Raw genomic sequence first — 25,376 nt, forward strand, 5'->3', positions numbered from 1 at the left:
ATATTTGATAATAGTAACATAGGATCATATAATTCAAGCTAGAAGGGATTTAAGGCCATTTAGTCCAACCCTCTCATTTTGCACATGGGGAAACTTAGATTCGGGAAGAAATGACTTGCCCAGAGGCACACAAGTAGTAAGGGGCAAAAGTGGGATTTGAAAGTAGGTCTTTTTAATATTAATGATACCTTAAAGTTTGCAAAGCACTTTATTTATATAATGGCCTTTGAACCCCACCACAACCTTTTTTAGGAAGATAACAAGTATTGGGTTCCAGGCAACCCTTCATGGTACCAGTCCCATCCCAACATTTAAGTAAAACCCCACCTGTTATAATTCAAGATTATTCTCTCTAATATTGCTTTCACTATATACAGAATAACTATTCACCTGCACCCACACATTTTCTCTGAATCACCTTAGCTCTTTGTCAGTTCTTTCAGCTCCAAGTTAAATAGAATGTGATTGTAGCTTGAAATATAACTACTCTAAATGCAGTCTTGTAAATAAAAGAAATTGAGCCAGCACACACTATTCTTTTTAAACAGCCTGTACGCCTCCACTGAGGTGATGATAAGATGGATACCAGCAGTATTTTTTACTCACTTGGCAGAGATTGCAAGTCACCCTGAGCAAGTAAGCAAATGTCTATTTTCAGGGATGCTCTTTACCACCTACACTGAGTGGATTTTCTCAAGTCACCTAACTTCATTGTGTCTCAGTTTCAGCTAATGTAAAATGAGACTAAGAGATCTTAACTCTAGAGTCGTTGAAGAGTCTTAGAAATGGGGGAAGGAGAGTAAATGGTACAACCTGATTGGTTCTTAAATTGCATCAAATTCTCACCTGGTTTTCAAATAGAAGGGAGAAGCTAAAAGGTCCAAAGGTTCATGGAAATTTATTGTTTTTCACTTCCTTAACAAATTAAAAACTTACACTTTTTTTCATACCCACAAAGAATTTTTAGTTGCGGAAAGCAACCCTCGTCAGGTTTCATCAAAATCAGTATGAGGTATAAGACTAAAGGAATTTCTTTCTATGACTCTCTAAATTTTCATTTAAGAATGAGAAAACCCAGATTATAGAGCTAGTGAAGGATGAAGTGACAATTAAGCAACATAGAGCAGGAATTGGAGAAGGGGCAATATCATGTCATTTTGATCGCTGAAGAGCACATGCTGAGACTTGTATGATAAGATCTAGGTGGACAGTCCTTACCTATTAATATATGATCACAGGACTAAAATCTGGAAAGCATCTTATACTAGAACAAAAATTCTTAATCCAGAGTCCATGAACTGGTTTAATAATTTAATCATTATATTTCAATATCATTGGTTTTCTTTGTAATCCTACGTTTTGTTTTATGCATCTTTCTAAAAAGCAGTCCATAGGTTTTACCAGACTGTCAAAAGGGTCCATGAAGCACCATTTTAAGAACCCCTGGACTAAAGGATCTAGAGTAACCCTTGCACTATACAAAGGAAGAAACTTTGAACCTGGATAGGTGAAATAATTTCTTCACATCACTTATAGGAGGAACAACCTAGACCTTCTTACTCCATGTCTAATCTTAAGATTACGTAACAGCACATGCTATGTTCTAAAATAACAATTAAAAAAAACAACTTCCCTTCTTGCCCCACCCCCATAATAATTACAGATAATAATTCAGAATAGGGATTAGACCTGATACATCAATGACAATTCCTAGTTAAGGAAACTTCCTCTACAAGTGCAGGTCAGTACCTTCTCTGAAGCTTATAGGTGTACTGAGAGGTATGTGGTTTGCTTGGGGCTACACAGCCTGTGTTATAGGCAGCACTTACATCCAAGTCATCTTGGCCATCTCTCTAGCCAACATGCCGTGTTGTCTGTCTATCCATAAAAGCACATGTACGCACATATGTATACACACACATAGATACGTATCACTTTAAAGGATACAATGCATTTTACATAGATTATTTTCTTTTATCCTCAGTATAACTTTATGGGACAATTAATAATATTATTATCCTCATTTAAAGATGCAGAAATGAAGACTCAGAGAGTTTGAATGACTTTTTCTGATCACACAGTTACTGTTAGGATACGGATGTGAACTCATGTTTTTCTTACTCCAAAACCCAGTGTCTGCTCTCAAGAAGTTCATCCTGGTGGGGAGATAACATGCAAATAACTGTACAAACAACACATAAACAGGTTAACTGGAGATGATACATACAGGATTACAAAGGAAACCAACTAAACTGAAATAAAGATGTTTTTTTCCAGTTCAAATTTACAGAAACCCTGAAATCTAAGTACCCCCAGACTCCAGGTGAGAACCCCTTGAATTAAAGGATACCTGGACAAGATCAGAAGGGAGGAGAGGTGAGGTGTAAAACAGAAGTACAAGGATTTTAATCTGTTTCTTCATAATTCAATGCAATGCAGCAAATCCTCAGTAAATACCATCTCTGTGCATGTGCAAAATATTGACTGGGCATGCACAAAGACTAATAAGGAAAATCTTTTAGCTGTCTGCAATGTGGGTTGTTTGGGCTACCACATAAGATTAACTCCCTGTCATACTATGAATAAACCAAACTAGGAATGATGCTTGAGAGCTAGTGTGAGAAATACAAGGAAGGTTTAGATGATGGATGGGTTCCTCCTCAAACAACCTTTATACTATCTGTCTCTTCCACAGCCTTTAAAACAAAACAAAAAATCATTCCAAAGAAGTATAGTTGAAGGAAGGAAGGGACTTGTGGCTTCTGCTGACCCTTCACTGATAATTCTCCATTTCCGCTGACAGGCAAGGGGGTGGAGATCTTCCCTTTTCCGAGAAAAAAAAAAACCAATCCATCCGCATACGGTAAAACAAAACAAAAACAGTAACAGCACAGCCAAATGTGATATCTCATGCAGCTGCAGAACATCTCCTAAAACGGACACCGTGGCAGGAGTTCTTTTCAGTTTGAATGTTGACTGATCACATGGAACAAGACATAAACTTCTTGGTTTGTTATTTAAAGGTCACTCACAATTTGGTCTTTCCAGACTTGTTGCACATTAATCCCCTACATACGTTCCACCATAGGTGTGTTCAGGACTCTGGTGGATCATTCCCATTGATTCTGAGGAGTGAAAAGGCCATTGGGAATGCTTCCCTAGAGAGTGTCAGCACACACTTTTTGTGCCTCTACCTTCTAATCCAACTGACCTACCAGTCATTCTTCACGTAGAATGTATTATATCCCACTTCCCTACTTTCCCATGTAGATTGTCCCCCATGTGTGGAATGCAGGCTCTCCTTACCTCCACCTCTCAGAGTCAACTTCAATACCTTCCCTTTCTTGAAGCCTTTCTTGATAACTAATTGTTAGAGTCCTTTCCTCAACAGATATTACTTTTTCTATATACGTTGTAGTTACTTATCTGCAATCACATTTCACCCCAACAGGCTGCAAGCCCCTTGAGGACAGACTGTTTTTGCTTTTTCCCATTTTGCCTTCGTATGTTCTGTGCCTAGTACAGTGCCGGCCACATACTAAATAAATGCTTCCTACGTAAATAAAGGAAAGTCATCACCAAAGGAAAATGGCACGAAACTGAGCTGCAAAGGAGAAACTATTCCAAGTTTAGCTGTCAAGGGGTTTGGGGAAGGGGAATGAGAATCCAATTTGGGTAGGGATAGGGGTCAAAGAAACTGTCAAGAACTGCAGACCGCAAATCTAAAAGGGTCACCTCTCCGTTTACTGCAAGTCTTGGATTCTGACTAATTATAATGAAACTGAGGTCCTACTTCAAGAAAGCCCAGTGCAGAAGTCCAGACTTAAAGAGAACAGATCAATTAGCAGACTATTCATTTCAACAAACATTAAGACCTTCTATAAGCATAGAACAGTGCTGGGTGCGGGGGGAAGATAGATAAATAAGATCCATTCTTTGCTCTCAAGGAGTTTATAATGTGAGAAAGTTAAGACAGACATAAAAACAACCCTAATACACACAAAATGTGGTTTTTTTACTTCAAGGATTCATAATTCCATTAGTGTGAAATCCCATCGTCTCCAAGAAGCCTTTCTGGGACTGTATCTTTCTAAAAAAGCAACTTTCTTTTTATTTTCAGTTCCAAATTTTTTCCTTCCCTCCACTCCTTCCCCCACCCATTGAGGAGGCAAGAAATACAATACCCCTTATACATGTGAAGTCATGCAAAACATATTTCCACATTAGTCATATTCTGAAAAAAAAAAAAGATTCCAAGGAAAAGAAAGAAAAAATGCTTCAAACAGCACTCAGTCCTTCAGTTCTCTATCTGGAGGTGGACAGCGTATTTTATCATGAATTCTTTGGAACTTTGCTGGATTATTGTATTCATCAGAATTACTAAGTATTTCACAATTAATTATGTTTACAGTAATGCTGTTTGTTTCCCAGGTTCTACTCAGTTCACTTTGCATCAGTTCATACAAGTTTTTTCTGGCTCCCTTTCAATGGAAAAAGGCCATCCTTTTGAGATTACCTCCCATGTACCTTGTATATACAAATTTACACTTGAATATATATGGTGGTTTGTGTATTGTCTCGCCCGTTGACTGTGGTGTGAGCTTTCTGAGGACAGAGGCTGTTTGGCCTCTCTTTGCCATTCCAGTGCTTAGCACAGTGCTTGGCACATAGTAAGCATTTCATGGACACCTTTTCCTCCAATGCAAACTGCAATCTGCTTCATGAGTTTCTGTGGCCAGTGACCAGTTTGGGGACGAGGAGTCCTATCAAATTACCAACACATACCATTAAAAAAAAACAAACTTCCTCTGAGGTGATAATAGGATGAATGTGAGTAGTCTTTTTCTTTCATCACTTGTGCCAACATTTGTAAAGTGTTTTGCCAACTTTAAAACAGATATAAATGTTAGCTCTTCTAATTATTTCAACTCATCCTAAGGAAGTACGTATATACTGAGACAGCTATGTAGTCTGTTGCTAGACCAGTACTCAAGATCTGGAAAGATCTTTGTAGGTCCTGTCAGGGCTTGTGTTCTGCATACATAGCCTTGGAGAATACAGGATCACTACCAAAATGAGGTATGAAAAACGCACAGGTGATACAAACAAGGAATTATGTAAAGTCCAAGAATGGATTTTTTTTTCTTTTAGGGCTGTGAGAATTAGGGAAAATTAAACAGAAAAAACAATCTGTGTGTTTATACGAAGTTTTACAATTTACAAAGTGCTTTCTCAGTATTATTTTGCCCATTTTACAGGTAAGGAATCTAAAACTCAAAGAAGTTAAGAGTCTTGCCTACAGACACATAATTTTAAAAGCAAGTTGCAGAGAAGGAATGCAAATCCAGGTCTTATGACAGTGATTTCGTCATTAAATCATACTATCTTTCTAGAGGTGAGGGCATTGAATCTGGGTCCCAAAGCATGGACAGAATTTTAGCAAGTAGAGATTTAGGGGTAGAAGTGTGTCAGGCCTAGGCACAAGGCAGTTTTGTGGCACAATAAATAAAAGTCTGGACATAGGGTCAGGAAGTTTTTGTTCTTCAATTGTTTTCAGCCATTTCCAATTCTTCGTGACCTCATTTGGAAATTTTTTGGCAAAGATAGTGGAATGTTTTGCCATTTCCTCTCCAACTCATCTTAATAAATGAGGAAACTGAGGCAAACAAGTTTAATTGACTTGCCCAGGGTCACATACCTAGTAAGTGTCTGAGACCAGAGTTGAACCCAGGAAAATGAGTCATTCTGATTCTAGGCCTACCTCTCTATCCCCTGCAGCACCTAGCTGCAGAGTCAGGAAAACCTGAGTTCAAATCCAAACTCATACACTTAGTAACAGTGTGACTTAACAGCAAGTTACTTAACCTCTGTTTGCCTTAGTCTCCCCATCTGTAAAATAACGATAAGAAGAGCGTCTCTCTCCCAGCGCTGTTGTGAGGATAAAATGAGATAATATTTGTAAAGTACTTTGTGCAAACCAAAAAGTACTCTATGTACCCTATGCTGCAGACTACACTCTAGCATCAAAGGGAAAATGATGAGCAAACACAATCAATAACATGGAGCTAAGAAAGCACGAGACATATTCCGAGGACACAGAATAGTTCAGTTTGGTTGGAGTACTAAGTCTAGGGAGCAAAGGAAAAGAAGAAATGTGAGATAAGCTTGGAAAGGTCAGTAATACCAGAGTATGACGATCCGACACCTTAAATCCTCACTTTATGAACATACACCACTGAGCACATTTAAATGCTAGGATTCCGCACACATTAAGGAAGTGTCTTTGCTTTGTTTGGGACAGCCTTTGTCCCAAACCAGTATCCTAGTTTCACCCCATAATTCCTTTATACTTTCAGCACCAGTGGCCTCCCAGCTGCCCTCCCACTCTACCTCTACCCTTCCATGAGAACCACAACAGTTCCCAAGAAGCTGATATTATCCAGGAGGGAAGGTGCAAATTGGTGGCTCGAGAACGCTTAGAGAGGTTTTTAATAAAACAAGATGACTTCCCTCCAGCCAGAAGTTTCAATCCCTAATAATTACCATACAGGACCTAATAATTACCATACATCACTCTATTCTCCTTAATCAGAGCTACAACTAATCAAACTCTTCCATCACAGGGTCCCTGAACCACTGAATAGTGGAGGACCTTTGAATTACTTTCTGCCAGAAAGACCAGGTTTAATCAGGGTAATATGGAACTGTAGAAAGTAAACAAAGGATTTAGGGACAGAAGAGATCCTGCTAAGAGTAACACTTAGAAAGGAACTGCCTTCGCCACTTATTTATATGGACTTGTTTCTGGGGTCTCAGTTTCTTTAAGTCAGATAATGTGAGAGCGGATGGAGTGAGAGGAAGAGGACACACACATGGAATAAATGATCTCCATGATCCCTTCTAGGCCTAATGTTGTGCCATTTATTATCTAAAACTGACACAGTACTTTGACATGGAAGGAGTTGTCAACAAAAAGCAAATGGGAAGCAGTCATTTGGCCTTGTGACTCCCTGTCTCTATCATTTTGATGGCTAAGAATTATGCACGCTATTGTTTTTCCAAGTTGATGGAAATTTCCCACAGTTTATGCCTATTCTCTCTACCTCCTCATCCTGGACAGCTGAAACAGAAAACTGAATGAAGAGTTCTGTCCTATAAATTTATTCCACTTTACTTTTTATAACTTATTCCAAGACCAAAACATTCATAAAATGCCTACTATGTGCCGTGTATTGTGTCTGTCATTAGGGGAGAGATAAAGATAAGTGGAAAGACTGCTGAATCTGGACTCAAAAGAATTCCTGTCCAAATCTCAGCTCTGTCCCCTATTGCCTATGTGACCTGGGCAAGTTTGGGCCTCAGTTTCCTCATCTGTAAAATAAGAGGCTGAACTAATCCAGCCTCTGAGGCCTTTTCCAAGTTTTATCTCTGACTCTTTATACTCAAGGGATTTTTTTTTTCTGCTTTCACCCTTCTAACCTGCATGTGAATACTGATTCTTAAAAATTCCATTGGGGATTTAGACACAAACCTTTATTACATACACTTAGTCATACCACCACTAATAGTATTATTTCCCCTGCTAGACTTATCACTGTCAGCAGCTCTTGCGAAATAGAAAAACCACAAATTCAAACCATATAAGCCATAAATGGAAACAGCAGATTTCCTCATTAGGTAATATAAGAGGCAAGCTCAGTTCCCTAAGATCTCAGGTTTTTTATTTGGCTTTCAAAGAGACACTGAATTCCAGCAGAGGTTCAATTACTTCACCTGAAATGTAAAATAACTCCTTGCCTACCTCACAAAGGGTAGTGGGAAGTAGGAACTAAATTGCTTTTACCAAACAGATTACCTATTGTCCTTTTCCATCTTTCAGCCTTCATGAACCAGTGTAAAGACTGTCACTTGTACTGACCAGATCAAGTCTTTATTCAATTATGGACATATAAAAGGGGAAGAACGTGTGTGAGAAATTGATTGCTGTCTGCTCTTCTCCACACCACATAATTATTTAATAAAGAAAAAAGATTAGGTAGAAAAATTCCTGCCTTGTAAAATAACTTAAAATGTGGTCTGAAGTTCAGGAAAAATATGAAAGGGTTCTAGGAAGTCTGAACAGTCACTGTTCTTGGTCTGCTCAACTCTCTATCATGCTATCTGGCCAATGAAGCAATATTATAAGGGCTGATCCAACAGGAAAAAACTTTAACTAATGGAGAACATGAGTCCAACTTATATCCCAAAGGCGGAAATTCAATCAAAGAAACCAGTTATCCCTGGGCAAAATGAAACGGAGAACTGAGGTAAATGGATATCCAGATAGCTCATGGCCAATATGGCTTCTTCATGTAAATTCTCAGTAATTTCCTTAATGTTTGTGTTTTGCCCATGAGCACATAAGCACTCTTAGAAAAATGCTTTTAAAACTTCGCCTCAGGTGGCAGACTCCGTCTTCATGAGATTTATTGTTAGGATTACAGTATCAGTCTCTACAGAGGTTGCAATATTATACCATCCATAGCAGAACGTGCAGTTCTGAATAACCAGGAACAACAAGCTAGTTAATTCCAACTATTTAGGCAAAAGTAACATGTATACAAGTGCTCCCACTTTATGCAGATTCAGTCTATGCAAGTCTACATGTATACAATCTACATGCAAGATTAGTTAAATGAGGGAGGCATCATTCACTTTGAAGTAATGATTATTTGTTTTACCAAATTAATTGCTAATAGGATTCTTTTAAATAGTGAGATCACCAACATTTTAAAAATGATTCCATTTTCAAGAACACATCTATGGTATAAAGCAAGCTTCACTTGTAAATATACTATGCTTTAAATGCACTATCCAAAAGGCACAAATGTGGGCTTTTTCCCTAGTGACATAGATATATTTGCACTAATTTATCTATGCATATTCATATGATTTTTGTTTATGACCAATGAAAAGGTAACTGGACAATGTTAAAAGAGTGCAAGCTCTATTTCCAGAAGACCGAAACAAAGCTCTGAACTGATTTTAAGGCATAGTATTATGCTCTAACCAAAAAGGTTATCCACAGCCAAAGACTTATGTGAAAGGAAAAAGAATGACCTTTAATGGCAGGCATTAAAAAACAAACCAACCTGTATTTCCACCTGAGTAAGGAGGGTAGGAGAGAATGGAGCTAAACAAATAAAACCAGTGCAAATCTTAGTAGATATGGCACATTCAGTACTTCTGCAAACTGGGTTGATAACTGAGATATCTGCAGTATTTACTCAAATAGAAACACTTCTTTACCCTTTATGTCTTGAATGTGGTAGGGGGTGTTCTGAGTAAAGGAAAAAGAAAAATCAGTTTTCGACTTTGTCACCCATGGATGAAACCAAAGTACAATGAGAAGGAAGAGAATTTCTCCAGGGAGAGTCTCTGATGACCTGGTCAAAGAACATGACTCCTTTCAATGCTGATTTAAAGCATCTAAAGCATCCTTCCTTTTACTCTCAAACAAGGTCATTCAGTCTTTCAACTGCTCTGAACAAACCTTACGACTAAACCAAGAAGGATAAAATATTAGAGGAGGAATCATCCAGGGAGGGGAAAACTGAAGACTGAGGTAAGTGCAAAGGTAACACAGGGAAGAAAAACCATGTAAGTGAAAGTAAGATTAACAAAGCCCTGCATATTCATACCACAGGCAGTGTTTTGAGAATTTATTCCTGAATTATCCCATCTTTGCAGAACTATTCCACATGGATATGAGTATCAGAATATATAAACATAATCTTTCCTTCTATTGTGATCTATTTTCCCAATAGGACCCTTGAAAGTATTCATTTAAATAGCTCAAGAAAAGCCACACATTTGGAGTTTCAAAGGGAATACATAAATAGCTCTTAAAATGTTTTAATTTTTAAGCATCTTCACACCTCTTCAGTTTCAAGGGTCTTGATTCAAGTGATGCCATCAAACTTGTAAGGATACATTGTTGTACTTAAGATATCTAGGCAGAGAAAAAGTCTCTAGGGAAGTGCAATACTTGCTGTCACTGGGTATGAAATTGAGCATGAAAATGCTGAGAATGCAGTTTCTTTCCAATTCTGAAGCACACACCACAATACCACAGCCAAAAGTAGTACCTTCTGTTCATCTCTACCCTCCAAGCGAAAATTAAAGAGAACCTCCTGGAGATTAGAGAAACTCTACTATTATCTGGTAAAGCTAGCAAAGAGGTCAGACATCAATTCAATGACCACATTCACAAACTATAACCATCCTTGCAGAAATCCTTAAAGTAGTTTACAGCAGAAATTATGATTTATCTAGAGTTTTCAGCTTAGAGTCAAAATACATAAACTCAAACGTTGGCTTTGCCACTTACTAGTTACATGACCTTGGTCAAAGTTTCTTCACTCTGGGCTTTAGTTCCTCATTTTTAAAATAAAGTGTTGAATAAGATCATAGGATTATAGACTGAGAACTGGAAGGGACCTTAGAGGTCATATATTGAAACATCTTCACACCACAGTCAAGGGAACTGAGGCCCAGAGTGGGTAAGTAACTTGCCTAAGGTCACGCAGCTAGTAAGCATTCCAGCCAAGATTTAAAATCAGGCTTTCTAAGGTCCCTTTCAACTGTAGAAGTGACTTGACACATATTGGTAAAGTGCTTTACAAACTTTAAAGTATGTAAATGTTACGATGAGGACATCACGTGATCTGTACCATTTTGTAAACAGAAAGAACATATATCACCTGGTTACCAGAGAGAAGGTACAAATGGATTTCCTTAAAACTACTGGGATAAAAGTCTTCATTCATAAAATGTCTAGCTTTGAAAGGTCAAGGACACTTGTGGCTAGTCATCAGATAAAGAGTCACCATTCAATAGGAGACAAGTGGTCAGAGACAATTACAATAAACAGGCAACAAGACATGGTAAAGTTAGCCTCGGAGTCAAGAGGATCTGAATACAAAACCTGTGCCTGATACATACTAGCTGTGTAACCATCATAAGTTATGTAATCTTCCAATGTTAACTCTGTATAAACAAGTCAAGATCCACATCAATGAAGAGTGTTTCCATGCTGGGAGTTGCCTACATGGAAGAAATCATAGGTCTCTTACCCCAAGTCCAATCAAAACCAAAAATAATATTAACAATCATAGCTGATATCATATGCTTATGATTATTCTTGACCACTTGTATTATCACCTACTGAATGAGATCCAAGTGGGTATAGATGACCAATTGTTTTGTTTTTTTTAAACCAAACCTGTGATTTAAGTGGTATGGAGAATTACTGATGAGAAAGTCTCTTTGACCAATGCAGACTTTCACCTGCTCTGCAACTTAGAGACTTGGGAAGTTGCCCGGGTACTGAGAGAAGAAATAGCCTGCAGACACACACAATCAATATCCATCAGAGGCAGGACTTTAGACACTGGTCTTCCTCACTCAAAGACCAGCGATTATGCCAAGGTACCTCAGACACACCTTTGCTTATGTAAAAAAAGAAATGTACTTAGAACTTATTACCTAGAAAAAATGCAAACGAGAAAGTGTACTCTTCTGATGTAGTTCTATTTACCCCTTTATAGAGCCCTACAATTAATCCAAATTTCATTTCTCATTTCCAAAATATGCCTTGAACTTTTACCTTAGTCTTGGTGCATGCTGCTCTTCCCACCTGAATCAGAGAATCTCAAAGTTGTAAAGGAATTCAGAGCCAACTAGTTCAACCTGTCTCAGAACAAGAATCCTCCTTCCACTACAACAGAAGTGTTGGCAGGGAAGTATTTTAACAAAAGAAATAAAAATACAACAGAACAAAGATAATGCTAATATGTGGTTTTCTAAGTCAATATGTGGTTTAATGATTGTTTCTATTTGAGTTTGACACCTTTTCTCCATGACATACACAACAAGCAGTCAACCAAGCTCTCCCTGAAAACCTCCAGGGAGAAGTTTTCACTACCCTCTAGAGGCATTCCATGTTTAAGACAGCTATCATTGTTAGAGCTATCCAGCATTAAGCTTACATTAGACTTTCTTCACCTGCCCTTCTAGTGCTGCTCTCTAGGACTTAGCAGAATAGTCAGGTCCTTCTACCACACTGAAAGCCCTTCACATACTTGAAGTTGTTAACTATTACATCCTCACCCATCCCAAGTCCTCTGTCTCCAGGCTAAGCATCCTTAGTTCTTCATAATGTTGAGACACTTTACCAACTAGGGTACCATCCTCTGAACAATCTCCTACATGTTAGCAATGTCCTTCTTAAAGAGTATTTACCAGAACTTAACACAATATTCCAGATGCACTCTGTCCAGGGCATGTACATCAATACTATAGCCTGGTTTAGTATATTATACTTCTCTTGACGAAACCTAAAATTATATTTCCCTTCTTGAGTGCTATAACACACCACTGATACTTTTACATTTGCAGTCCATTTACTGCTATGTATAAGAAATTGTTTTGGTATTTAGGTTCAGAATTTTTTAATACTAATTTTAAAAGAAAAAAACATTTGCTGTCCGCTAAAACCTTTGAATCTTTTTCAAACTACTGCCTAGCCATATCTATGCTGTTATGAAACTTTTTTTTAACTCGACTACCTTTTATCTGAACCAAATTTTATCTTATTTGATTTGGTAAAGAATTCTATAATCTAGTTTGCTGAGATATTTCTGGATACCATGGATGTAATTTATCTACCCTGTGCCATTTGCAAATGTGATAAGCGTGCCACCTTGGCATTTTCTAAGTCACTGATAAAATAGCTTTATAATATCCTTCTCTTTTCTCTTTGCCCATCCAAATCTTATTCATCCTTCAAAGTCCAGCTCAGAGTCTATTTTCTCCCCAACATGTTTTTTTCAATTCTATTTTAGGTCATAGTGATCTTTCCTAACTCCAAACCCAATGGGCTCATTATCTGTAACATTGATGTTACATGATAGTAACATGGTGTATTATGACACTATGTCAATGTTTCTATGATCTTGACAATGTGAGTACTCCCTCCATTAGTACAAATCATAACCCATTCAAATTTTACCATAAATTAAATAAAGATTAAATTAAATAAATAAATTAGATAAAGGATCTATTCAATGCAACAGACATATTCTTTTAGGTCTTTTGGACATTCTGTGGTTTCCACCACAGCTCAGTTTTCCATGTTATCACTTCCTTTTACTATAAGATTGGCCCTCTTGCTTCTCCACTCAAATATTTTCTGATTATCCTCCATACAACTGTCTGCAAATCATAATTGGTATTTTGTTATGCACAATTTGTGGCCAGGGAGACAGCATGGCATTATGGATGAAGAACTGCTCTGCAAGCCAAGAAGACCTGGGTTCAGATCTCACATATATTGGTTGGGTGACCTTGTGAGAGTCATTTAAACACAGTGCTTTAGGCAACAATGCTGTTACAGAGAAGGTGCTTAATCTGCACTGGATGAGCACTTCCTCACCTGGAAGTTTTCTATGCCATTGAAATCACAGGTCCTCTTTCTATTCATACACAGAATGCTCTTCTCCATTGCCATTTGAGCCATTTTCAATTTTAAATCTTCAGAAATCACTGTTAAAGAAAAGGGTTTGTGTATCAAGGAGCAGCTTGGGAATCATTGAAAATGCCATGAAATTTTTCAACAACAATGCAGCCCACTCTATTTCCTATTAATTTCTGAGTCCAGAATTCTGAGTTTGTCTGCTTGTAGCTCCTATCACAGAAATATGTACTGATGCTCTAATTCAATGGGCTTCCCATCCAACTGCATGTCACAATATAGATTACAGTATAGAATAAGGGTCCTTAACCTGGGATCTGTGTACTTGGTCATTTAAATGTGTTGATAACTGTATTTCAAAAGAATTCTGTAATCCTATTTATTTTGTTTTATGCATTAAAAAAACATTATCCTGAAAAAGAGTCCATAGACTTCCCCAGATTGTCACAGAGGTCCATGGCACCAAAAAAATAAAGGTTAAGAATTCCTGGTACACAGGGAAAGGCACTGGATTTGGAATAAATAACCAGAAATTAAATCTTGGTTTTGCCATTTACCGGCTCTATGACTTTGGGCAAGTCACTTTACTTCCACTGGCCTTAATGCCCTCAAAATTAATCTCAAAAACGAGATTATGGGGCTAGACTAAGCCCTATTCAAATCCCAATCTTATGATCCTATGGATAATTAGATTGATTTCTCTTTTGTGGGTCTCATTGATAAGATCCTGTAGTATTAAATAGCTTGAAGCAACTGATATAATGTCATTCACAAAAAGGGGTATTTGGAAGACTTTACTACCTATAGTGAATTTTTTTTTCCATTTAGACTATACACAAGACATCCTCCATGACAAAAAACCACTACTAGCTAGAATATATCTTCCTGCTTTATACCTCACTCAATATTGATAGCTAACCTTTGCTCAATGATCTTCTGATTATTTCTCTGGTTGTTTTTACCAAGGAATCTTCTATAATCTTAACAAATACATACGAGATGCCAAGTGGAGAAGAACTTTTATGGTTGTGTACACATACACACACACACACAAAAACACAAAATGAAATCAAGGTGATTTGGGGAGGGGGTGTACTAGTCACTGAAGGCACCAGAAAAGACCTCATGAAGAAAACAGCACATGAGCCAAGTCTTGAAGCAAATCAGGAAATTCAAGGTCACCAAGTATCAATGAATGTTGAATGGAAGCTAAGCTGACCTTCTTAGTGACCTTCATGTAGATCATGAAATCTTGTCTGTGTTCCTCTGCACAGGCTCTCCGTCATGCCTGAAAGGCATGTCTCTTATCTACCGCTGAGAATCTCTAGCTTCCTTCAAAACTCAGATGAAATGTTACCTCCTACATGAGGTCTTTCTGATCCTAAGTTGGTAACTGATTCCTCCTCCCTCTGAAAGATTTTTGTATTTTATATGTGTATATACATGTGTATAATAAATATATTAATATAGAAATATAAATGCATATAAACATGTAAATACATATACACACATATATGTGTATATATACGTATGTGTGTATATACATATACACACACATATGTATTTTCTGTGCCCATGTGGTTTCCTCCAGTAGAATGCAAGATCCTTGAGGACAGGGACTTTTGTTTTTGAATTCCCAATGCCTAGTATGGAGCCTGGCACAAAGCAGACACTGAATACATACTTGCACATTGATTTAGTTTTGAAAAATCTTTACAAGTTCTTTATAGTTTCTGTGCCTCTTCATCCTTTGCAATAGATACTAATGTATAATTCTACAGACATCTATTTCACAAGGCGCTGTGTTGTCTCTGAGGATAAAAAGCTAAAGACAAGACTCATGGTGCAGATTATATTCATCATAAATGCTAAAATGTCTGAGTGTCCCATGAAATGATGCTTCTTGTCATCTTTTGGCATAGTTTGAAACCACCTCTGGCAACTCCTTTATTTGACTCTCCAAGTAGTGTCTGTGAACAATCCATCCATCCTTCCATTTAGCTACAATTTCCTTATTGCTTCAGATTTCATTTATGAGGAGAACATCAATACCGATACAAATTGGTTCTTTTAAGTATATAACCTTGGTGGTGACTGAAGAAAGATTTTATATTTAGAATTCCAAAAGTTAATTATTTTCAAGATGTCCTAGTAACTGCTGGATACTGCTCAATGCCTTTTCTACTTCTCTATCATTCTCAGTGTTGAAATGAAAAGGGGACAGAGGTAGGAAGTAGCCACAGGAATCAGAGACAGCTAGCATTTTTTGCCAAAAAAATATACCACCTAAAGTCCAACTTACTGATAATCAACTTTTCATACTCAGCTATACTTATCCTCTAGCAGCAGGCAGTTTGTCACCAGAACCACACCCAATGACTTTACCAACTGGCAGAACCCACCAGAATTTGTCCTCTGCTGGAACAGCTTTTGAGATCCCAGAGTCACCTCCATTTTATGAGGTACTGAAATAGGACTTTTGTTTCAATATTTATTGTTATTAATTCCTTTCTTGTATTATTATCATATATCATATTGTACATTATATATAGCATAATTGAGGAAACAGGGCATTTGGAACCAGAGAACCCAAGTTCAAATGCTCTGCTCCTCACTACCTATATGCCTTCAGGTAAGTCATTTTACCATTCTAAGGCTTAGGTGGTACAATGGATAGAGTGCTGGGCCTGGAGTCAGGAAGAGCTGAGTTCCAGTCTGGTCTGTACCATTTACCATGCGACCGTATGTAAACTTAACCTGTTTGCCTCAGTTTCTTCATTTTTAAAATGGGGATGATAATAATAGCACCTCCCTTCCACAGCTGTTGTGAGGCTCAAGTATAGTAAGTAACTATGTAAGTGTTAGTTATTATTATTATTATTATTATTATTAATTACAATGAAATTTGAATTAGATGACATCTAAAGTCCCTTCTAGCTCTAAATTCTACGGATTTTTCCTGTAATTGTACCTTATCTCTAAACTATACTATTACTCCTAGAGGGCAAAGGACTAAGTGGTATGCTTGATAGCTGTCATAAGCCATAACAGTGCACACAGTGGGTACTTACTAAATATCTACTCACACCTTGCTTCATGTCTCCTTCCCAAAACTACTGACTTCCTATCACCTCCAGGATCAAATATAAAATCCTTTGTTTGGCATTCAATACCTTTTATAATCTATCTACCTTTCCTAACACCCTTTCCAATATTTTTTTTATCATGACTTTCTAAAAAATATTATCTACATAAAAAACAAGTGATTTCCAGTATTTTTGCACCTTACATTCCAAACCACCCCTTCCTCTTTGATCCAGGTATGCTGGTCTCCTCGCTCTGCCTTGAACGAGACATCAGCTATATACCCTGTCTGAAAGGTTCTCCCTCTTTATTTCTACCTCTTGGCTTTCCTGGCTTCCTTCAGGTTTCATCTAAAATCCCACCTTCTACAGGAAGCCTTTCCAATCCCTCTAAAGACTAGTGCCTTCCCTCTATCGATTATTTCTTATTGGTCCCGTATATAGCTTGTTTGCATGCTCTGTTCCCATTAAACTGTGATCCTCTCAATCCAAGGGCAGGAACTGTCTTTTGTCTTTCTGTATAGCTCTAGTGCTTAGTACGGTGTTTGGTACATAGTAGGTGCTTAGTAGGTACATACTGACTGACTGACAAGCAAGCTTCAGAGTGGCTTCCAACTCCTCTTTTTAACTAGCCATCACAAAAAGGAAAGACAATCTGTCATTTCCAATTGGTAAGTGAGACTATGTTGCAGAATGTAGTCTTGGCCCAGAATACTTAGTGGAGAGCTAGGCATTTGAGGAACCATGCATTTTGATCCCTGCAATGACATTTCCTGCCTGTATAATTTTGGCAAACTCTCTGTCTCTTGGTTACCTCATCTAACAGAGACAGAGATAATACTAGAAACCTGCCTTCTGGAATAGCTAGGGAGGTGGGGTGGGGGGAAAATGGGCAGAAGAGGGGGAGTAGGGACGGGTCTAACGTAACAGAAGGCATTTGTAAATATCAAATTGCTAGATAAATGGTGTTAGTAACACCTCCCAGTGAATGTGTTAAGGGTTTTAAATACCTCCTGAATGGTTTCCATACCCTCTTCCCCACTGGCTCTCACTCTTATGGGGTGTTGCTTGCTGCCTTTGAAACTTCAGGCTGAGTTTCCAGGGAAACCTAAGGAGGAGGGAACTGCAGGAGTTTATTACTGAGTTGACAAAGGGAAGGCATTACTGCAGGAAAGCACACAATGTGGAGGGGGGTGGTGGTGGTGGAGAAAGATGGACTTTCTGAAGTTAACTACAGATGGAAACAGATGGTTCTGACCAATGCTGGGTGTAGCCTAAACCCTCCAGATGAGGTTATGTCCCACAGCTTTTTCACCCACATCCAGTGGATTCCGCTAAATGACAAGTATTTGTATAACCTTGGCAAATTCATTAAAACTTTGTTTCAGGCTCAAAAATATACTTTCTAGCTGGGCAACTTTGTTTCAATCCTTACTGAGACTGAAAGCCTTTTCAGTCTCCAGATCTCTCGGTTTGTAACTGAAGATCACCAGCCTCCCTGGCCTCAGGAGAAAAGTAATATGGATATTTGCATAGAAAACAGCATGATGGGAAGTTAACAATAAGTAAGATTTCAATCGATTGGAGTAGCTATGAGCTATGTGAAAACACTTTGCAACTTTAAAGTACGAGAAAAAGATAATTGACTATTATTTCTCTGGGCTTCAGTTTACAGTTTATAACAGATGGACGGTTTTTTGGATTATATCTTATATTTCCTTTGTATGATGCATACAGCTCAAACCTAGGCAAGTAGTAGGCACATGGTGAATATTCACTGGACTGAAGCAGGGCAATGATTTCCCAATTTGGGGGGAAGGGGAAGCTGTTACATTTATTTTAGAATAAAAATGTTTTGATTATGTGTAGATCAATACGTGCCAAATAGCTTTCTTAGGAGCCATATCATCTTCACTCCACTGCAGCCAACACTTCCATTAACCTTCCTTACCAGAGAACTGGATTCTGTTTAGAAGCCACCCAAGGCTTACAAAGGCCATCTTTGATCTCATCCTGCTTAGCTGCCTCTGAAATACTTCCTAGACACTCTCCCCCTTTCTAACTCTTCTTAGAAAGGTAAGCTCCTTAAAGACAGGGACTGTTCTGTTTGTTTTACTGTACCCCTACCACTTAGCACAGGTGCTAAATAAATGTTATCTATGTGAGGAACAAGAAATCCAAATGAATGAATTAAAATTAGTTTCCCTTTAAGAATTTTGACAACAACCCTAGAGTCAACTAGAGACTCCAGAATGTCACAGAACCAAGAAAGGATTTTACTACATTGGGAGAGCTTGCAAAACACAAATGTTACTACTTCTATAGCTCCAATTTCTAGAGGACTTTAAGGTTTATAAAGCACTTTCTTTATAACAACCTGATGGCCAAGGCAGTGCAAATGTTATTCCATCCTACAGAGGAGAAAATCAGGACTTGGAGGAAGAAATGAAATGATTAGGCCAGGGTCCCACAGTTAATCGGTATCAGGACTGAGAGTCAAATCCAGTTCTCCTTACTCCCAAACCAGGGTTCTTTATTCTACACACTACTGCCTCTATTGATGTTTGTTAAACAAAGTTCTATTGGGGTTATTTGTAAATTGACATCTCAATGGACCATTTTTCACCTATCACTCACTCCTATTGTGTGCCAAAGCTCAAGAATTTCTTCAAAGCACAGAGAAATTCTGGGAAGTGTATAAATACTTAACAATTGTGATTTTTTGAAGTTATAATGCAACTATCAAAACTGAGACTGTGCTAAGTCATTATGGTTCCAAAAATTACTGGATAGCCTCTCATGTATGAAATATCTTTAGCAAAAGATGGAGGGAGGGAGGAGAAGCACAGTAAGTAGAAAGTTTGTGAGGAGAACCATGGGAGGTCAGCCTGATACTGACCATATACCTGGCTTTCACTTCAGTTACCAGTAGTAACATGTTTAGAATCCTGGTTAGGTATTAGAGGATGGTTTTTAACCCAGCCAAAAACTGGGCAAGTCATTAGAGCCCCAGTAGACTTCAAGTTTTAGGAAAAGCAAAGACCCGGTAAAAGTAAAAACAAACTTCACCATGTATCCATATTATACTTATGTTTGAACATCATCCTGGAATGTAAGCCTTTTCTCCTCAAAGGCAATTTTAGGAATGCACTGTCATTATAGATGTAATGAGTCACTGTTAAGGGAACTGCTGTTACTCCACCCACAATCTTAAGCCAACCTAGGAACACTGTTCTGTATTAACTTGGGTCCTCTTGGGTCATTTACCTTGGTGAGCTAGGGAGGCAGTTATAATTAGGATGACCAAGAAGCACCAACACCAGCTTACTCGTGATCCCAAGTGAAATCAGAGCTTTGTTGATTCCTATGAAAACTACCCCAAATTACCACCAAGCAAGCACATTCAGTTCTAAATGGGGTACAGTGAGAGGTGTTTTGGTTTAGGACTGGGATATGCTGACAGATGTTGGTGAGGAGTTTTGACCTAAATGACAGGATGCTCTAAACCAGGATTATGGGAGTCTGGGCAGAGTTTCAAAGGGGTAGGACAAGGCAAGACTTGTATATTTCCTGTTTTCCCTAACCTGGTTTCTTACCAGTCCTCACTAATGAAAATCAACTCTACTTAACACAAGGATACACAATCATTTGTATAAACTCCACTGTCCATACTCAGGGCAGGTCCATAAGCAAAAATATGAAGCAGGAAAAGTCTGTCCTTGGTGTCCTTCCACCTTCTGATTTCTTGAGCTCCCTTCCCTTCATGCTCCTATGCCATCACCTAATTTCCAGAGAAAACAAACAATTCTGAAAGACTTGAAATACAATGATCAATCATGATTCCAGAGGACTGGTGGTGAAGAATGCTACCCACCTCATAACAGAGAGGAAATCAAGGGCTATGCAGAATGAGATACACATTTTTTGGATGTGGGCAATATGTGAATTTGTTTTGCTCAATTATGCTTGTTTGTTAAAAAAAAGTTTTGTTTTTCTTTCTTTTTTCAAGGAGAGGGAGGTAGCTAGAAAAATAAATGCCTGATAATTGAAAAGGTATTGAATTTGTAAAATATTGGCTATTAATAAAATGGCTTAAGGTATTGGCCCTCCAAGAATGTTTGTATTTTTATAAATGGCTCTTGGAGGGAAAAAAAACCTTTAATAGTCAAAGGAATACAGGCAGTTAGGTGGCACAGTTATAGAATGCAAAGCCTGGAGTCGGGAAGACTCAATTTCCTGAGTCCCAATCTGGCCTCAGACACTTGCTAGCTGTGTGACCCTGGACAAGTCCCTTAATCCTGTTTCCTTCAGTTTCCTCATCTGTGAAATGAGCTGGAGATTACACTACAGTATCATTGCCAAGAAAACCCCAAATGGGGTCAGGAAGAATAGGACACAGTTGAACAACAATAAATCCAAAGGATTAGATTGCTAATGGCATAGTTTCTGGCACTATTGAGAGGTGACAGGAGAATGTTTGGGGAGGGGATAGAAGGCTTATATCAGATCACACTATGCAATAATAATAATTCACATTTACATAGCATTTTCCTGTTTATAAAAATGTTTTCTTCACCATGACCCTATGAGGGTTATAATCTCCATTTCCTGGATGAGGAGACTGAAACACTAATCTAAGAGATGTTAAATAATCTTTCTGGGGTCAGACAGCTAATAAGGGATCAAACTAGAACTCAGACATTCCACTTTGCATCTTCAACTGTGCCAGGCTTCAACTCCACAGATCAAGGTGCCCCTTCAGGGACAAGTATATGACTTCTAATCTCATCACCAAGCAGTTAACTCAAACCCTAATACTGCTACCTTCAGCCTCCTCTCCCCTCTAATTTGGAAGCTGGAGAGTAGAATACCAAACTCCTCCCCAAACCTTCCTATATAAAGGATGGAAATTGGACTCTCAATCCACCTCACAGCTATCTTCAGATCACCCCAACCCCCAACACACACACACACACACACACACACACACACACACACACACATCTTTTCCAACCATTTTTGTGCAGTTTTCCTCTATTGGACTGTGAGCTACTTGAGGGACTTTTTCCTGTTTGTATTCATAGTGCTTAGCACAGTGCCTGTCACACAGTAGGTGCTTAAATAAATGTTTGCTGAGTTATTAACTTCTGTCTCCAAGTCTGGAATTCTATCTACTACATCATATTCAGTCTTGCTTCTATCATTCACTGGGTACCTTCGTTCCACTTTCATAGTCAGGTCTAATAACCATAACAAAAAGGACTGAATCAGTGCCTCATGCTTCACAGTACTAAGAAACCTATGACTAAAATTAAAGCATAAAAAAATATTGTGCACATTCCAATACTTGCTCAAGCAGCAACTTAACTCCCTAGCTGAAATATAATATTTTACCAGTCCCTTTTACCCATTTTCCTGCATAGGGAAAGAGTTTAAATATACACATTCTTGCTACTGTTTCCCAAAAAAATAGGGATGACCAAAAGGCCTTGGCGTGAGGGTGTGTGTGTGTGTGTGTGTGTGTGTGTGAGAGAGAGAGAGAGAGAGAGAGAGAGAGAGAGAGAGAGAGAGAGAAGTGGTAGAATTTAAGAATACTAACTGAAGCTGCTACATGTTGATATCTTAGGTTTTAAAGAAAATAAACAGGGCAGGGATGTTTGTTTAAACAACTTACAGGATTAAGCAAGCAAAAGAAACAGGAAACAGAGATACATGAATGAATGAAATCATCAGAGCATATAAGAAACTGGCCAGAACACTTGAAATTACAAATGAAAGGAGTAATAATATAGTTTTAAATATTTGCTCCAAGGAACCAGAATTCACCAGTGTCATCAACAAAATCCCTCACTGATTAGTCTTTCCTTTACCCCACCCCAAATTTCTATTTCCAATTCACCGAGGCATCAAAAAGTATCTTTTCTATTGCTAGTTGGCTAAAGCCCCTTTGTATGTCTTTATATTCTAATATTTTAGTATTTTCAAAGTATATAGTGTCACTTTTAATCACAACGTAAATACAAATGACACTGCCCCTCTCTTTCCTACTTGGTCCCGGGTCACACAGAATTGAAGAGCCTAGGCAGGCCCAGGTCCACAAGCTGAACAATCCTGGCTTACTCTTTAGGTACATCTTCTAAAAATAAGGCTGCACATAAACAAGTTTCAAAAAGGGAAAAAATTATTTCAACAGAAACATATACATTATGGAGGAGAATAAAGCCAAGAGAATTATCTAATTCTATCTGACCTCAAACACGAAGGGAGTAAGGAGCTAAGGAGAACCAAAAGGACATTCAAATCCTCTTGTTTTTATAATTTGCTGTTTGGATTTTGGAATAAAATATAACAAGATAGTGGAAATAGCACCACATTTTGAATGAGGAGTTCTGGGTTCGGAGTCTCAGCTTCCCATTAACTATCTGTGTAGCTCAGATGTCAAACATTTCACTCTCTAGGCCTCAGTTTCCTTATCTGTAGACCAGAGGGGTTGGACTAACTGCCCAGTAAGATCTCTCTAACAGATGTAAAATTTATGATTGTGGATAAAGATTTTTTTTTATCTCTATCCCCTCCCAAAGAGTGGAAATACATTTGCAATACATTAAACTAAAGGGAGCATTCACATTTATTTATTCAACCCTGGTGGATTGGTGCTAGCCAGCCATACAAATGGAGAAATGGTAGAGAACATTTGCTGATCCAGGTAGAGGGGCCAGCAGCTTCCAAATACCATTCCTAATGATTCACTCACACGTCCATCCCACACTGCCAGCTCCCTTCTGTGCAGGGGCATCAAGAGAGTATGTTCTCTTGATGGGAAGCTGGCTTTCAGCAGTTCCTTTTCTGAAAGGCTGCAGGAGACGTGCAAACAAATACACTTTACTCAGCCCTACCATCCCACTGCGGCCCCTCAGGTGTTACACACTCAGATAAGCAGATCCACGGGTAACTCTAACCCCAAAAGACAAACAGACGAGTTGGAAGGAAGCTATAGTTTAGATGTGGCAAATAAACATGCATTTCCTTGTCCCTACACTTGGAAAGCATAAGGTATAAGCATGATGGACAGAGAGGGAATGTTGAAGTGAAAACCACCAGAAAAGAAGGCTATGACGTTTCAGCAAAAGGAAGGTTGGAGTCCTCCTCATGACTAAACCCAATCTCTTTCTGGTGACAAGTAGCAGTGGGACTGAGAGCAGCTGCTGGCGTCTGCATCCCTAAAGAGTGAGACAGACGCTGAGGTGCTCTAGGACAAAGCACTGGAGAAGAATAAGCGGAGGGGAGGCAAGGAGAGGGGAATCTGGCTAGTGGGTCACCTGCTCTGGCCAACAATCTGAACAGACTCTAGACCCCCCCCCCCCCCACCACCACCATCCTGGATGAAAGTCCAGCGCGTACTTGGTCACACGCACGCACACACACACACACACACACACACACACACACACAGACATAGACACAGACACAGACACACACGCACACACAGACACACACACGGGGACATTTTCAGCACTTCCAGATCTCCCTTAGGGGAAGTCACCCTAGTAAGCCTGCCTCCCACCTTTCTCTTCAAGCTATCCCCGGCTGGAATGATTCACCCCGGCGCAGCCCCACCATCCCTCTCAGCTGGCCGTAGCAGTTAGCCTGGGCAGGCGTCCGGAGAGGCTGGCGAGGGTCCTTGGGGGTACCCTGCTTGCTAAGCCCCCTTCCTAACACTTTTTTTCTCCCCACGATCCCGCCGCCCCCTGAGGAGTTACACGCTCGGACGAAGCAGATTCCTCGTAAGCTCCAGCCCGAACAGAGGCGCCCGCACTGGCTGGAGGGCAGCTGACGCCAGGACAGCGGCCAGACGAACGAGCAGGAGCGTCCCCGGGACCGTGGAAGGCAGAGCCAGAGGTGAAGGGAACCTCAATGGCACTAGGACCTAGCAGACGTCCCTCCTCTCTCCCCTGGCTCCACCTGCCTTCCCCTCGGGTCTCTAGAGACACTTCTTTGGCTTTCAAGGAGCGGGCGAAGGGCTGGCAGGGCCGGGGTTACCTCGAGAACTGGCAGCAGGGTCCACGGACGCCGGCAGGGCAGTCACAGAGCGGCGGCGGCGGCGGCGGTGCCGATGCCCAGGCAGCGCAGAGGCGCCCGGTGAAGAACCGCGGAGAGTGAGCGATCCGACTGCGTTCTGAGCCCGGGGCTAGGAGCTCCCTGCTCCCTGCTCCCAGCCCCAGCTTCGCTCCCGCCGCTCCTGATTGGCCAGAGCCGAAGCTGGAGGAGCCAGCTGATTGGGCAGAGCAGGAGGCCGAGCAGGAGGAGTGGGGATGCGGGGCAGGGGAGACCCTGGCTTTCTCTGGGTTCCTGAGTCTTCCTCCTCAGCTTGTTCCGAGTCCGAAATCCACAGTTGCGCAACACTCCAGGTCGTGGCTCAGGCCAGAAGTGAGGGAGTCCTGGGCTGTGAAGTGTGTGTGTGCTTGGTGGGGATGGTGGGGACTGGGGGCGGGGAGTGTGATCACGTCTTCGCAGTTCCCACCCACGCTGTCCCTGCGTGCCAGCTTGTAAAACCCAGAGGATGCAGAGTACTCTCCACCCCACGTGGTTCCAGGCATTGGAATGACCGCTGCTCCATTTAAGCTGTTCCACCTCACTGTTATATCCTTGCACAATGGCTTCTACTATATTAGAAGAAGCAGCACCAGAGCAAGGCAGACGGGCTAATCTGTTTTTACACACACAAGGTGTATAAGGCACCATGCACACACACACACACACACATACACACACACACACAC

At 39.7% G+C, this 25,376-nt stretch overlaps 1 protein-coding gene across 2 annotated transcripts in view; it reads right to left on the reverse strand.

The window, feature by feature from the left end:
* The window catches only part of STON2 (stonin 2), a 186,580-nt gene extending 161,536 nt beyond the window's left edge, over positions 1-25,044 (reverse strand). For both annotated transcript variants that reach the window (XM_072622923.1, XM_072622922.1), the window contains exon 1: positions 24,637-25,044. The gene's annotated coding sequence lies outside the window, so the exon portion shown is untranslated. The remainder of the gene's footprint in view (positions 1-24,636) is intronic.
* Positions 25,045-25,376: the final 332 nt, after the last annotated feature.

The sequence above is a fragment of the Notamacropus eugenii genome, chromosome 7 (genome assembly GCF_028372415.1).
Source record: "Notamacropus eugenii isolate mMacEug1 chromosome 7, mMacEug1.pri_v2, whole genome shotgun sequence".
Classification (NCBI taxonomy): domain Eukaryota; kingdom Metazoa; phylum Chordata; class Mammalia; order Diprotodontia; family Macropodidae; genus Notamacropus; species Notamacropus eugenii.